The sequence below is a fragment of the Pleuronectes platessa genome, chromosome 6 (genome assembly GCF_947347685.1).
Source record: "Pleuronectes platessa chromosome 6, fPlePla1.1, whole genome shotgun sequence".
Classification (NCBI taxonomy): Eukaryota; Metazoa; Chordata; class Actinopteri; order Pleuronectiformes; family Pleuronectidae; genus Pleuronectes; species Pleuronectes platessa.
The window spans coordinates 14,543,178-14,558,166 of NC_070631.1; the positions used below are offsets into that span (position 1 = coordinate 14,543,178).

The 14,989-nt window shown below is 41.6% G+C and overlaps 1 protein-coding gene across 2 annotated transcripts in view; it reads left to right on the forward strand.

Moving 5' to 3' along the window:
• The first annotated feature begins 4,055 nt into the window (after positions 1–4,055).
• rerea (arginine-glutamic acid dipeptide (RE) repeats a) overlaps positions 4,056–14,989 on the forward strand; it is a 123,241-nt gene continuing 112,307 nt past the window's right edge. For both annotated transcript variants that reach the window (XM_053424549.1, XM_053424550.1), the window contains exon 1: positions 4,056–4,360. The gene's annotated coding sequence lies outside the window, so the exon portion shown is untranslated. The remainder of the gene's footprint in view (positions 4,361–14,989) is intronic.

Consider the following 14,989-nt stretch of genomic DNA (forward strand, 5'->3'; position numbering starts at 1 on the left):
AGATTTCATTTAGCAGCAAATGGGTACAGGCTAAATCTCTCTTACACTTAAATGATTTAAAATGGTTTCCACGTAAAGTCAACCCTCTGTCAGAGTAAATCTGGCTGACTTGTAAATTGATAGTGTGGCTCACAAAGCATGGGTCTCTCCAAGACTGCAATGCTGAGTTTTTTCTTTCCTTTGTGGGCTGCGCCATCTAGTGGTCAAATCTGTGTAATAAACCAGTGACATCTTCCTTATAGACTACAATGAGCAGCCGTATGACCACCTAGAGTTTTTTCGCACCACAAACACAGAACTCCCTTGACCGGGCTTCCTCAGAACATTGTTATTGTTGATGTTACTGCTGTAAATAACAGCAACATCAAAATACAACAGCAAATTGAAGCATTGAACAGACCATGTCAAAGTAATGAAGTAAACTAAAACAATTTCATTTAATTTAACAAAATATATTTTAATGTGTCGGAAGTGCAATTCTCTTTCAGTGTAGTTTACTTTAATGGAATAACTCACAAATCGATCAGAGCGTTTGATCCCTGTGTGCCTCTCAAAAGTCAAGAAAGTCAAAGAGCGAGGGCCTTAGTTGCCTCATGACTAACACTACATCGATCAAACATAAACCTTTGAATTTAAAAAATAAATTTTAAACATGCACCTCTAAATCCCTCCTCAATCCAGAGAGGAGCATGAAAAGGTGATGTTCAACCATGGATCTGAGATACTACAGGTATGGTATGTTCATGGGCCGTTTCGCACGACTGTTTGAATTTTGATCTATTTTGTCATATTGTTCTTTTCATGTTTTGCTTTGTACTCAATGATTTTTTTGCTGTATGTTTCATAATGTAAAACACATTATATACAAGTTTTCGAGGGCTGTGCAGCAATGTTAGTACAGACTGTATTCACCTGAGTAATGTACAGAGTATTGCACTACATAATATTTTAGGGCTGTGGAACAGTAACAATAATAACCACACTATAATTTCACCAATAGCGATATAACAAAAGTCCAATTTATATCAATCTCAGGTTTATGCAATGTGTAAGCACAGTGAGGAGATATAACTCATAATTAATCTACTTAGTTGAGTTTATTTCAAACGTGTAGATCCATAGCAGAATCGATTTTTTTTAATGAATAAATGATAGATTAAAGCACAATAATATAAAATAAATAGAGACTTTTGTTCCAGAATTTCCGAAAAGAAGATCAGTTCCTTGTTGTCTCTGTGAAAGCTTTTAAGATCAGGTTTTTTTCAGTCAGTTAGCCGAAACATTAAATTCCTCAGCAGAGCATGAGAGGTGGAGACATTACCATATACAAACATGAGGAGGGCACTTTTCCATCAAGAAATGACAATGTGACCTTTATGGTGATCGTTACTGATATTGACTCATGTGAATTTTATATCTTGATATAACTTGCAGAACGACGATGCTGGGAAGCAATGGTCAGACCAGTGGAGGTTGGCTGTAGGGTTTTATTGCAACATTCACCATCAGGTTTCTCAAAGAGCTGGAAATCCATGAACAAGTCCTGCGCCAGACCATAACACAACCATCACATACTGCAGAACGCTGCAGCCAATGACAGGAGGAAGACATCAGTGAAACACACCCACATTCAGATCTAATCAGTCTATGGTGGGTCTACCTCAGTAGAGGGTGTCATGTGATTAAAAGGTCAAAACACCGATGACTCTAGGATGCACAACTTATGATACATCTGTTGCTAATATCTGCTGGAGGTTGGTAACCAATCCTCAAGCTGGTGTGGAAGACCTTCAAACGTCTAGGATATTCACCATCTTGTCCTTTTTTTTAAACATTTGGCCATAAGACTTATTACATTACCCCCATAGTGCAATAAATAGTAAAGCTATGGTTTTCTTATCTGTCTTTGTTATTTTCTTTCCATTATTCATATTTATTTTCATAGTTTATTCAATGCGTAGTAGTTATCATATATGATTTAGCCTTGAATCGTATTGGTTATCTTATGTTTTGTTTCTGGAGACAGGGAAGAATGATTCAAAGTCAGCGCTCAGCTTGAGTCTGTTACGTTAAAAACTAGAAATCAGAAATCTTGGTGTAAAGTCTTAGACTCAGACCTTGACTTCAACAGCCACATTAACACAATCACAGAGTCATCTTATTACCACCTTGTGAACATATTGAGGACTAAAGGACTTATGTCTCGGCAGGATTTAGGGAAACTCATGTATTTATCTTCAGCCGACTCGACTATTGCAATGGTGTGCTCACAGGTCTCTCAAAAAAACGATCAGAAAACTGCAATATTTCAAAATATTGCCGCTCGAGTCCTCACTAACGCCAAGAAATTATCTCTGCAGCTCTGAGATGTTCACACTGACTCCATGTCAATCAAAGAGTTGACATAAAAAAACTGCTATTTTTGTGGAACACAGCCAAAACACTTGATGATGCTCAGTTGCACAACTGAAGTTGTGACCATTAACGTCTGCTAGTAAGGTAATGACGGTGTTTGTGCAATCCTCCGACGTTGTTTGGTGATAAATTAACCACAACATTAGCGCCGCTGAAAACATTACGTCGCAACTGGTCAGACGTTTCCTAAAAAACAAAAAACTCACGAAATCCGATGATGATTTCAATGCCTTGTCCAGCTGTTTACTGACGTTTGTCATGTTTAATGAAGAGAGAGAGAGAGGGAGAGAGATTCGGACAGACAGACAGGCAGGCAGATCATTTAAAGGCAGTTTTACTGTTCTACAAATTAGACAAGTTCACTAGTTTTGTTTCGTAATTATTTAAATGAATGGTAGGTCTTAAGTTGAGCTACATGACAGTCTGGTGAGGTATATTCTGGTATATTATTAGTGTAATGCTGCTTATGCTTCAACTCTGTCAGTTGGCCTTGTTTTGCCTGTTATTCATTTATTTATTCAATTTAATAATTTGAGTTAGTTTTTTAACAAAAAAAATAATAATAATAAATGAATATATAAGTTGAAAATATCAACTTATATATTCATTTATTAGTATTATTTAAATTTCATAAATAATTTTGGCGACGGGTGCCCTTTTTGGGGGGTTTGAGCACCTGCCCCCCAGAATGTCTGTGCACATGCCTGGCTGTTTGCCACTAACAGCGGCTAACCTCATGGTAGTTGGTAACTTAAATTGTGCAGAAAACTTTCAAACGTACAAGGCACATTCACAATTTTGTCCTATATTCTAAAAAAAATTATCAGAAATTGTTTCAAGAATTATTTGATATAATAAGCCCTTTGTATTTACATCTGCAGCGGGTCCTCTCTACAGAGGTGGCCATGTTTTTATAGTAGCCCAGACTGGACAAATTAAACACCTTTTGAGTTTTTATGACAACTGAAGCTACCACAGGTTCTCTGCCATGTCTGGAAGGAGAGGGTGAGGTAAGGGGTATTCAGCTGCACCATGCAACTTCACCAAACTCTGGTCACTAAACTCTACACACTGAACCCTTTAAATCAAATTACTCCTTTCTTACTTTTCACACATTTGTCTCTTACTTTATTTTATTCAGCATTTTACTCTTTAGATTTCTTTTTTAATACTTCTTTTGTCTATTGACTAATGTTACTTTTATAATTTGTTGCGATGCCTTTTACATTATAAGCAAAGCTATTTGAATTGCTATTTTGTTGAAATGTGCAATACAAAAAAACTTGCCTTATCTGCTTTGCAGTAGTTTTCACCCAGACTTATGAGAACCAGAGAGGATTTGAACCCACATACAGACTCTCTAGTTTCCTGGGCTCCCTGACAGTCCAGATATTCTCTGGCAGTGTCACAGGCTTTTAAAGATGAAGGTAGATCAGGTGTTTTCACAGAAATACCCTCTGTGTGTGTGTGTGTGTGTGTGTGTGCGTGTGTGTGTGCGTGTGTGCGTGTACGTGTGTCTGAGTCTCCCTCTTGGTGGAAGTTCCCAGCTTTGACCAGTGGGTGACGATATTTTACCGGTTGAACTTTGAGTACCCCCCAACTGTTCTCGCCCCAAGACGAAGAAGGATGCTGTCATGCTGAGTGCCTCTAACACACACACATACACACACACACACATACCAGTCAGAGCATCCCGGCGATTACTCCCTCTTTATTCTCAAGTCCATCATTTATGACAGCATTATATCAAACGTGCTCGGCTCCGGTGTGGCTCCATAAGAGCAGATATACAGGTGGCACTGCAGCTGCTCCGCTACTGTAGTAGCGACACTTGGCTAACTGACGTTGGCTAATTGCTGCTGCTGCTGCTGCTGCTGCTATTGTTTGTTGTTGCTGCAGTCTCCCATCAAACACACCACAGATGTTGTAGATCAAGCCCTCCAAGGTAAGTGCTGTGAGCTCTAACCAGTCTTTGCCTTTGACGTTCACCAGCAAAAGAGGGAGAAATGACAAACACATGAAAGGGGGGATACTTTGTTAGCGCACGGTTGTTAAACGTGCAATGTCTCCTGCTAGCCATTAGGCTAATTTGCCTATTAGCATCAGCTAGCTCGTTAGCTGATAGACTTGCTTGCCCCTTGCTGCTGCCGGTTACCACGACCTAACGTTAGCGGCTAGCGCCAGTTACTAGCATTGATTTGGGAATGCCAGCTAGGAGCAGTGTAATGTCTGGATACAATCAGTCCGCTGACACCGGTTAGCTCAGGACCCGTGTTAAACACACAACATGAAGTTCATTGTATGAAATGGCTGTATGGTTTTAACGTGCTCGTGTCCTTGCAGCACCTCGCACCAGGCGTTTCCCCCAATTTGAATCAGCTAACTGGAGTGCCTGTGTTCCAGGGAGTAGCCTGAGCCCATTCAGCTATTGTCATTAGCTCAGGGGAACGTTAGCCTGCTGTCTTTGTGTGCTCCACTTTGTGCTCAATTATTGTTTACTGGCTTGCAGTTTATGACCTTTTATGAGTCAGGTGTGTGCTGGTTTCGAACAATGCTAACACCGGCTAACCCTCTGCTGGTGACTAGTAAATCAAAGATGCGAGGCTCCTGAAACCCTCACAGCAACATTTGTCAACAAATACAAGCAGCAGAGACACTTTTCTTTTCACCTGCCAGACTTCAGTAGTTTAAAGCATCAATGTGGTACTGACTATGTAATGTTCAATTGTAGTGGTATTTACTGGGTTTTTGTTTTAGTAAAACAGTGGAATATGAACTTAATGTGATGTCTAAGTTTGGAAATAGTAAACAGAGGCATCACTGACTTTCTTTGTTGCTATAAAACAAATAAAACCTGTTCCTTAAAAAAAAGAGACACCATCAAGTTCATATCTCTACCTTCATAATGCAGAGCTGTTTCAAGGTAGTGATTCATCTTTATTGAGCGATTATGAATCACCTCTGACTTGTTCACGTTCTTTCTGCCTTACACACAAAGCATTGCCTCGAACAATCGTGTTCGTCATAATAAGCAATGATTGTACCCTATGCTCAATAAAGAAATGAGGGAGAAACATTTGTTCTGCTGCACTTGTGCCAGGCGAAGTTCAGTCCACTGAAACACTGTATTTTAATGGGAACGCCACAATATTAGTATAAAGCGATTTTTACTCAAGTGTCTCTTGTAAATCATGGATATGTTAAGTTCAGCGCCACATTATGTTTAATTTATGTAAAAAAAATCAAACATGGACAGAGCCTTCTACTTTGTGTCATTATCGCCACCTCTTTAGACTCACTGATAATGATGTCACGGTGCAGCGAGAAGTCACTCAACTGAAAATCAAAGTTCACATACACGTTATGCACGTCCGTCACGTCACACTCCAGGGTTTAGTAACAGAGGGTTACACGTAAACGCAAGGTCAGAGATATTTTCTGAGAACTGCAGTGATCTTTTTGTCGGTTGGTAAAAAATACCAGAACCTATTCAATCAAACTTTACATTTCCCTTGGTAAATTATCACCATCACTTTTGATAAATCTTTCTACCTCCATACATCTTGCATTATGGCACATTTAATTATTAAGTGGCTTTCACGTCTGCTTGTGAGTGTATTCAGATTTTCCTTAACTGCCACTTAGACTGTGAGACTTGCTAGGTTAGCTTCCAGTCGACTGCCATTACAGGCTATACGTTGATTACTGCTTCAGCGCAGCTCTCATAGAAAAGCACCGTAATGTTGGTTTTATGGTTTTTGTAGAGGGAGAATTTTCTTTAGGATAAGCCAAGACAATCTTTTCAAAGTGGTTTAAAAGAGACGATTTGTGGAGGTCTTTTTTTGTTTTTATTGTTTCATTCATGATATTCTAAGGTCCTTTGTATGGCTCTGGTTGTATAAATGCGCAGGGTCCTTATCAAATCCACATGAACCAGTCACTTCAGTGGTCAGAGGAAGTGGGGATTTTTTTCGCTTTGAATCTCAAGAGCTGCAGATTCAAAAATGACTTTGAATCACGTCTCCATTGACACACTCCCCCTCCATTAAATGTCGATCTAGCTCAGTGGCTGTGGAAGCAGCAGAGTAATGATAAGAGAAGTGTAATAACCCTGCTCCTTCCTTTTAAAGTGTAATGTATGTGTGAGTAATGGCAGCTCTCTGTGAGTTATATGTGGCAAATTGAAGGCTTGACGATGCTCAGGAAAATCCCCTTTCGCAGCTCTCTGACATCTCTTTGTTGGATGATTTGTCAATACACATGCTCAGGAATTCAATGTTTACATGCTGCGCTCGAACGGCGTCTTGCTGTTTTCCACCTAGATGCTGTCACTACATTTTTCTTTCACCATGAATCGTCATGAAAGATTATTGCTCTTTGCAATGCCGGGGTCTAGTTTAAGAATGACTTCATGATACTATGGCGCTGTGGCATAATGTTGCCACATTGTAGGAGAAGGAGCTTTTCCCTGTCATCTCTGTGGCTAGACCGACTTTAAAAAAGACATTTAAACTTGAGGGAGGCTTTTGTGTTTCAAAGAAAAGTGATTATGCTTTTGTGTTGCTCACCACTGTTTTGTTCATGGGCTTTATAAACTGAATGTTGGCAGGAGAGGGAGGTAAGATGTGAATATTCTGCTTTCTAGTATCAACACAGGAAGCGATTTACCGTCAAGCACCGTATGACGTCAATGTTGTTATCAGATGCCTTGTATTTATACTCTCTTGACTATGCATAGTCGCTGCAGAGGGGAGGTCATGGACTATACAAGGAATCAAGTGAATAAACTGATTTAGCTTTTTCCTTTACAATGCTAGATATCAATTTCATTGGAAGATATCTGGCTGCTACATAGAAAATGAATGCTCTGAACAAAGGAGCAATGTTCGCTCAAAGACCTCTTGATGGGCCATTCAAGTGCTGTATATTCATTAAAAATAACAATCTGTCAGCACTTACTGACAGCACGCACAGTGAGCCAAGCTCTCTTTATTGTTCTCCGAAGATGTTTTTCAGTTCCTGTGCCAAGAGCTGGGTAATTGGCTGTAGCAAAGCCTTGCATGTGTTGTTTTAAGATATTGGACTGACACGCACAGGGCACACTGGCAGAAATGAGGCAAGCCACCCCCCCCACCTCTTCTTCCTCTTCCTGGCTTATCCCAGCCAGTCAAGGGAAGCAAGATGCTGGTGGATGTGTTTTTCTGTTCTTTGACAGCTTCCCTTCACCCCTCATAAGAGGAGATCCAAGTGTGCTGCATTATATCTCATCTCTGTTTGATTCGGTCCTAGCGCCGCAGCCCCACAATTGTGCCAAGGAGATAGTATCGGCAAGCGCTATCTGTGTTAACAATTGTGAGCTGTCTTGCCATATATTGCTTGTGGTCTTTGATGTACTAGATGTGATCAAATCTGTTTCCTCTGCGAGCTCAGTCACGGCCAAGTTTGTCTCACTTTATCCAGCATACGCCGCACGTGTCTTGTTGGGCTGGCTTGGCATGGACTCACATCTTAACTAATCAGACACATTGTGTTTTGTGTTGTTGCCAGCCTCTCTGCAGGTCCTCAGCAGGTACTGCAAAAACAAACTTCTCTCCATACTTTCCATATTTCCCTTGTTCAGTTTTGTTTGTGGGTTTGAAGCGATCAGACTGCAGAGTGTTGCAATTCGCCAAGTTTCTGTGTCCTCTGTGATTTATGTACATATGTGATCGTACAATGGAGTGTGGAAACTGGAAAAGGGGGGCTTGGCTTAAATTTGTTAGAGTTGTGAAGCAATGGGAGATGTTGGACAATGAACACGTTGAATAGTTGTGATGATAGTCGCACAGCTGACTTTTTTCATCACCTGTGTCTGGGAGTCTTTCACATTGTTACATAGGTCATACGTCATCAGTTATTAGCTTAACACCTTAACATGCAGACAAAGCGTATTTTCTAGGGATTTGGCAATTAGAGGCTGATAATAGCCCTTAGTCAATTACGGTGCCATAAAACACGAATTGAAAGTGTTCAAAAATAACAGTCAGCCATTTGCCATCTTGGTTAAAGAGGAAAATGAAATGGTGTAGGATCAGCTGGCTGCCCCCAAGGAGAGAAAGGGGAAAGAGAGATGAGCAGGAGGAGGAGTGCTTTGCTGCTGTGTGTGTGTCAGTGCTGATTAGGTAAGAGATTGCCTCATGTAATGACACGGCATGGCGCTAGTGGTGCAGAAACACAAACAATGCATGCCAGTGTTTTACTGCGCTCGCCCCCTGCAGCTGCCTGCCTGAAGATGTTATAGACGTATACGCTCTCCCTAGAATATTTCACCATCTTTAGATGATGCCCCCTTTTTCAACAGCCCACAAATTTATGCCATTCAGAAGCCAATATCCCCTTTCTCTCTGTGCTCTTTTCCGGGTGTAGCACAGATGAAAGATGGAGGTGATTAAAGGAAAGGAGCACAATGGAGTCGGTGCAGTTTTCTCTCAGCACTCATTGTTGCTATTGACAGCAGTATTTTTCAGCACAAACATACACTGTATTGTTAAATAGGCTACATAACCTGCCAAACCCAATGCTCTGTTCACTGAACCTTAAGCACAAGGGAAAGTGTCGTATTATGTTGACTGCTTGTGACAGTTACGGTTTCCATAGATGTATTGGACCCATTGTACACAGCGATGGTGACTCATTAGCTTGGGTAATAATAAAGCTGCCTTTATAGGGTTGTATCCTTGACAAATGTTTGGGAATATTTGCTGTGTTTCCTCATGCAGTGGTTAATTTAAATGGTGACTATTATAATTACCAGAGAGCCACCTTGATTAGCAAGTCTAAATGATGCAGTAGTTTATTTAATTGATTGTTATATAGAGAGATGTGTCAATAACAGCTGTCTATAATCCAGACAGAGCTGTCTTTGTCATTAATGAGAGTGGCTGTAATGACTCGTTATGTTGCTGTTTTTTTTCTGTACAATATTGTGTATGCAGGAGATTGATTTTTAACAGTGTGGATGAGACAAATCATTCATTCATCTTTTTACAATGTACTGGTTGTGCTCTGTGGCCTCTGTGACTAATACAGGTATCGCACTGATGTGGTGACTGTGCACATGAGGCGCAGTCTGTTTGCCGAGCCCAGACCTGTAACCGATGTTTTAATGGAGACTGCACCCAAACCAGTGGTGAGCTCTCAGGGTTCATGCAGCCGTAAGGAAATGACCCTGGTGACATTGTGGCCCTTTCCGCTCTCCTCTTCACAAGGCGCCTCGGGGAAAGTGTGCTCTTGCTCGCCCTTGCAGGTTAGGCACACCTTATTGAGCCTGCTGAGCCTTCAGTTTAGGTGCTGGGACTTAAAGCTGGATCGGTGAGGTTTAAGGATGGACATCTTGTCTCTGTACCCCTGTTCCCGCAGCTAGCACGGAGAAAATGAGTTCTGAGGATTGGGTTTAGATTTGCCGCTGTAGCACTTCCACTCTGATACACTGTAGCTACCATCAGGGGAAGGCTGTCAGAGAAAGAGAGAGGGGAGAGAGACAGAAAAAACCGCGAAGCACAGCAGTGCTATCTAATAGATCAATTTGTAATAAATCTGTTGCCTCAAGCTGTTGTTGTTCGCTTCTACTCAGTAAAAGGTGTCTGGGTTTCTCAGGCAAGAAAATGCTTGTCGGGCCAGGCATACAGAGCTATCAGTGGATGAGACGTGCCTGAAGCTCAGTAAATCATTTTCTCTGTACTCACTTTACATAGGTCGAACACATTGCCTTCTTATCAACACATTCCACTGGTCAAAAAGGAAGGTTATAACCAATCGATAGGGCTGAGCGCTAAAATGAGGAAGTAACTCTCCCCTCACATTAAATTTCCCCATTATCCAATATGAACCATTAATCATGATGAAGGAGCTATTGATTAGGCTATCAGCCGTGGTTGGTCAATTTATTTGCCAAGAGTCATTCCGCATCGTGAGGATCGGTTGGGGTAGTGCTGCTTTTACGGGGAAAAAAACAAGCTTCGGGAACTGGAACGGCCCCATTATTATGACAACGGTTTGATCTTTAAGGTAACAAAAGAGCGGGCCTCTATAAGGACCACATGGGACCTCTCCTGCTCCTCCTCCACTAGCAGCCATATGGACCGTACTAATTGTGTTTTACGCCAACCATTTTCACAGATCCATTGGGGACTTGTGGAAGTGCTGTAGCTATAATGTCACCAGCAGTAGGCTGGCTCATGAAAGAAACATTAGTAAGCGAGCTGAGAAGACAGGAAAGCAATACACTGCAAGTCAACACAATTATTGATTTTACTCAAATGGAATCTGTTTTCTTCTGCTCTGTATCTGATGCTAGCTGCCTTTAAAATATGATTTCTATTATTTATTTCCCAGTTGAAATGGTTGTCTGAGGCCAGCATTCAGTTTGTTCTCATACGCACCTTGTCAATCATTAAAATCTAATTCTTGGCATGATGCCTATGTATTAATTGTTTGTATGTATGTAAAATAAAGCTAATAAAGGGAATTATTCTTGCTATCCCATATATCGCCAAATTGTTTTTTATCCTATTTATTCATTTGAGGAGAAAAACTGTCTATTCTGATCCTGACTGGCTGTACATTTTCTTTCATCCATTTTGTTTTGTGACAGCACAAAATTCAGAGGTTTGAATGTGGAATGTAAATGTGACAATCTCAGCATTTGCATTGGCCTTTAGGCCAGGGATTAGTGGTTAATTGTTTGAAGTGCCGTGTGTGACCGAGGCGAATCAATGTGTGTTTTAACATGTTTATAATATACAATAATGAAAACGGGCACATCTATGGAAATTAGATCCTGTGAAGGAGGGGGAGGGGTGTTTTTGCAGTGTTGGCAGAGAGAAAAGAAGAGTGTGTGTGTGTGTTTCACTGAGTCCCTGCTAACAGTTTTCTTGTAATTATTGAAACTGATGTTTGCTGCGGATCTGTAAATCTGCAAGATCTCCTGTTAATAAACCGGCAGAGGCAGCCGAGTAGAGAGACGGGGAAATAAAAGGCAATCAAGCCTCCAACATCCTGTCCCTCGCCCCAAAATGAAGCAGCAGAAATCCTAATTAACTGAGAGGATGCGCTCCTCTTACTACAGTGCTTCGCTAGTAGGCTCCAGAACTAGCTGCTATACTTTAATGAAGATGCTTTGTAACCTCTCTCTCCCTCTTTTTCCTCTCTGCCCCCTTGCTTCTAGCCCTCTCTAATCTGGCTCTGACTGGCCTGAGGTTCTTATTACCCCCTTTTAGCTTCTCCTCTTCTCTAGCTCTTCCTTGTGTGAATTTGTAGATGTGACTATTGCACTGATGGAATCATAGATGCTTTTTCTTGCCTTGAGGAGTCTGCGAGTCCTGCACAGGAAATCTGTGATGGTTATTGCTGCTTATGTAAAGTGCTATGAGAGAGAGGCATTGATCTCCTCCCATTGATTTCATAGATCCTCTTAAAGATGACAATACAGATGTCTCTGTGTGTCATTGTCAAGTGATCCTATTCTTATCAGCAATGTGGCAAGTTACTTCCTTCATCAGATGTCCATATTCAAATTGAATATTAAAAAATTGCATTTATGAAGGGTCAGGTTAAAACTGCTTTGCACATTTGATATTTCTTTGTGTATTTGTCTGTGCAGCAAACCACTGGGGAACATGACATTCAATTATACATTGCTAATATATTATTCTCTTGGGATTAACTCGATTGTTTTGGTCAACAGAGTAGCTGTAGTTCAATCTTTTGACAAATATAGTATATGTGGTTTTCTACAAAGAGGTCATACTGCCCAAACCGCTAATACTAATGATCTATTCTCATTGCCAGAAGACAAGTCTTGACATCATGAACATCATGGGTTAAAACTGCAGAAGTATAATATCGGTTACTTATTTTTTATCATTTAAGGATCTAAATAGATATGTTCTGATATAAAAAATGTTTTCCCGATACCAACCCATACATGGGTTAGAATTTCATCTGATACCAAGATCTAATAAAGATAAGTAATATAGATTGCTGTATGGTCAGGCTCAGGTTAACCCCTTAATGCATTTAACCAATTTGCTGACATTAGCTAGCTGTGGCTAACACTACACTAGCTGAAATCACTACTCCTTCTCTAAGACAATAGTTGCCAGTGGCAGTACAGCAATTGTCTTGGAGCAGCAGTGATATCCTTGAAAAGAAAATTGCAGTTTTATCTGGGTCTTATACTGTATCAGATCGACCCGACATTTTCAGCAGTATCAAGCGTTTCCAATGCTGGTATTGGAACAGTTCAACTCTATTGTTTCGAATGAGTCTTAAACAGAGAGGGATGTAATTGGTGGCGACAAACTGCCATTGCCTCGGTAATGCATATTATAAAATCATGTATAGAAAGTGAGATGGAGCTGACGCCCATGAGTACTGCAGAGTGGTTTGACCCTGGAAAGAATGCAGATTGTACCCTTTCCCACTAAAGACAAGAGTCAGATGTTAGTGTTTTTTCTTTGTCCAGATTGCTGCAGGAAGTGACTGCAGCGCTATAAGATATTAGAAACCCGAGCTTGTCTGATCTCCCTGGCAGCTGCTCCTCACTATTTACCTTTAAACTCCTCCTTACTACTTCTGCTTTGTCTGAGTCTGGCTGCAGAGCTCTCTCTTGTGTCCCCTCCACCCACCACACCTCACCCCCCTTGTCGTACCAAGCAGCCCAAAAGCCTCCAGGGATGAACAGACAAATAGAAGACAGCAAGAGGTGAGGCTCGGTCCCCACATTCTCCCATCTATCGTTCTCCCTTACGAGCACTCTGCCAGACAAGTTTCCGGGCACTCAAAAGCAGCAAATCGACTCACTGTAGGATTCACTGTCACTTAGCTTAGCTGGGGCATAGCAGCACACTAGGAGGCCAAATCCTCCTCTCCCCATTTCACCGCCTTCTCGTATGAAGAAAATGCTATTTGGCACGGCATCGCTGAGGCCTGGTTCTCTTCACAGATGAGCTTATTCCACTCTCGCCCCTAAAAGCTCTTTTCTTTGCCTCTTCAGTTCTAAATTAGGGGGCTGCTACTGATGACGACTACATTTAGTGCTTGTCACATTTTCTGGATGGGTCCAGTGAGCTGCATTCCATGTTGATTTGCTTTGGTTGACTTGAAATAAGACGTTTGGCAGGCGAGATTACGCCGTGCTATTGCATGAATCTCTCATCAAGGTCGGGGATGCTTTTGTTAGTGCACAGATTTCATGATTGTGATCGAGCGTGTGGAGAAAGCCGGCAGACTTTTCAGCCTTTCTCTTTTATTCTTGGCACAAAGCAAACAATCTGCTCGGCACAAAGCCAGCACACGCCGCAAACACCGACTGTAGTAAGGAGAGGACGGTGGTGCCTGGCTTCACATTACGCTCGTGCACATGCACTAAGACGCATGAATATACACTTACACTATAGACTACATGCGGCCGGTGTAATGAAAGCCAAAGAAATTCTCCTGACAGCAGGAGTTTAACATTTCTCCCCTCGGTGCGACAGCTCTGTCAGCAGGAAGAGATTCACTACCACCTCTGGCAGCCCACAGAGACCCTTCCTTTGAGAAGCAGCAGTCCTCTCACTCTTCTCCCTGGTTCCCTCTGTATTTAGCGCTCCATCTTTCCCTCTAATCAACAACAGGCTTGTGTAAATCTCTACATAAAACAGTACACAAAGCTGCTTTATATCTTTTTTTCTCTCTTTTTCCTCTGCCCGACTCTTCCCCAGAGTTTTTTTTGTCTTGCCGGTGCAGCTGCAGCTGTGAAGAGGATGACAACAGGCAGCGAAAAGGAAAAAAAAAACCTCCACCCTCAATTTTCTCTTCTTTCTCTAACTCTACCTTGCTAATTGTCCACTTTGCGTCCGCCACTGCAGAAAGATCAAGAGGATGAAAGTGACAAGCGTGTGTGACATTCTTTGGGAATATATTTTAAGAATGTAAGCATAAATGATCATACAAATGTATTTATTTCAGTTGTGTATATTTTGTTTGTGACCAAATGGAGAATAAGAGAGCTCACGGGGGGGCGCAGGAATCGATGGGCGTGTTTTAATTGTTTGTGACACGAGAAATGAGAAACAATAATGTGTGACTAGTGGACCCAGGAGATTACAATCTGGTCGGTCGCTTAAAGGAGTGTCACAGAGATGCATTACCACATCTCTGTCTCCCTCTCTGCCCCTCGGAGCCATAAACCACTCATGAGCATTTAGCCAGCAGTGATTTCTCCGCTGTTCACCTCCTCTCCCTGTTCATGATCCTGTGGAGCTGCTGCTGGAAAACCTCCCAGGCTTCTTGAAAGAATCCTCTAATGTGTGCGTGTGTGTGTGTGTGCGTCTGTTCGCAACTGTGGTTCTCGGAAAATCTCTGCAGCACCACCTGATTAGACTTGGTAATGGGCCGTTGATGAGCCTTGGGGGGAAATTGGGAAAGGAGCACAAAACTGTACAAGCAAAAATCACACTACTGTGAGGCAGCAGTGAGGCTTCTCAATAGGGAAAGACAAAGGAGGGAGAAAAAAGAGAGCGCAGTTGAAAATGGAGGATTGTCGAGATAT